Source organism: Setaria viridis, chromosome 5 (genome assembly GCF_005286985.2).
Source record: "Setaria viridis chromosome 5, Setaria_viridis_v4.0, whole genome shotgun sequence".
NCBI classification, from domain to species: Eukaryota; Viridiplantae; Streptophyta; class Magnoliopsida; order Poales; family Poaceae; genus Setaria; species Setaria viridis.
The window spans coordinates 9884302-9886065 of record NC_048267.2 but is presented as its reverse complement, the minus strand read 5'-3'; positions in this window follow the sequence as shown (position 1 = coordinate 9886065).

Sequence of the window (1764 nt, the reverse complement as noted above, 5' to 3'; positions counted from 1 at the left end):
GAAAAAGTCAAATTCATTTGCTATCGGATTCTACGTAATAATCATCACAAAAACTTTCTTGCCAATTGAGTATCTCTATGTATGTGCCTCTTTAAGTTGAATCTCTATCCACTATTGAAACTCTCTCTCACCCCAACCCCACCAATAGAGAGATGGATATTTGGTGGCTTCCATGCTTACAAGTTACAACTACTTTCTATACGTTACTACTGATCGACCTTTAGTAATGGACAGTAACCCCCTTTAGTATCGGGCACCTGACTGTTACTGCTTGGTCGGTACTAAATGCCACGCCATTTAGTACCGGCCAAAATGCTGTTGTGGAAGGCAGTTTAGTACCGGTTGGTTTTATAACCGGTACTAAATGATTATTCCTTTTCTTTTTTATTTTCCTTTCATTTTAATTCATATTCATATTTATATTTGTGTACAATATCTGTTTGCGTATAGTAGTAATATTATGCTAATATATATATATATATATATATTGATCTAGCACGGTAAAGGTTACATATATTATATTTATACAATTTATATATACTTCAAAAGCTACAAGTATTCCTAATATGCACTACGCGTCGTCATCCGAGTCCTTGATTGGATGAAGTTGACCCACACTTGTTCCATCGTAATAAAATTCTATCTTTAAATTTACGACCTCCTCCAAAAGGAATCCACATAGTTGCTCCTAAATTGCCTTGAGTCGTTCTAGGGCGATGAGTTGTTCTCTCATTTCAGAAATCTATCATGTGCAAATTAACATCATCATTTTAAAGCAATATATGTGCAGAGTGAAAAAGTTACGAATTGTGTTTATGTACTTTGTATTCTTGGGCCGGAATTTTCTTAGGACCTACAAAGCTATGGATGAACTCACAACAGTAGTATCCACATAAGTTGTTTCCATCCTCCTATCTCAAACACTAAATATGGAAAAAGGAGTTATGAAATATTCAAGCAGTCGTGGTAATTAAAGAAATGACACTAGATGTTCAAATTGAATTCATACCGGAAAGTTTTCCCTGATATGAAGTTGTTCCTTGAACTGTCCTGGGTGTTTTTTTATGAAGCGAGCCCATACCCTATTAAGCGCGTTATGATGCTTTGGTACTCTGCTTTTGGTCTCTTCTTCGGGTCTAGCACCGTGACGTGGCTTCGATCAATCTCGATGGCAAGCAATATCCAGTGGAAGTTGTTCATATACATATACACAAGCTATGTTAGATATACTTATTATTAACTTGAACGGATGAAAATAGGGATGAATGACTCACTTAAAGTTGTACGGAAAAAGTATGAATTGCATGTGATGCTGCTTATCCAGGAAGTTGAAAATAGTCTTCATGGTCCTATTTGGCCATTTTAGTAAGCATTCCTCGTTTATAACATATGGGTCCATGAATCTGACATGATAGATATATTTTCTCCATCAATATTGAATCTCCATTCTACACGATACAGAATAAAAGAGGGGATGAGATGACGCACAATTAATATAGGAGCTAGGATGTAGAAATCAGAGCAAATACCTACAGAACCCATGCACTAATGAGGGACTTGTCAAGGGCGTCTTGATGATACAAGTACCATAGACTTTCAAACTCAATCCATATGTCATCTGGCCCTCGAAAGTAATCACGATCTTGAACCCGAGCAGCGAACATGATTCGTCCATTTGCAGCTACCTCCATGTACCATTTATAAAATGCATACATTTTCGTTAGCATGTGAGACACCAATTGTGGCCGCACAAGAGGTTCCCCC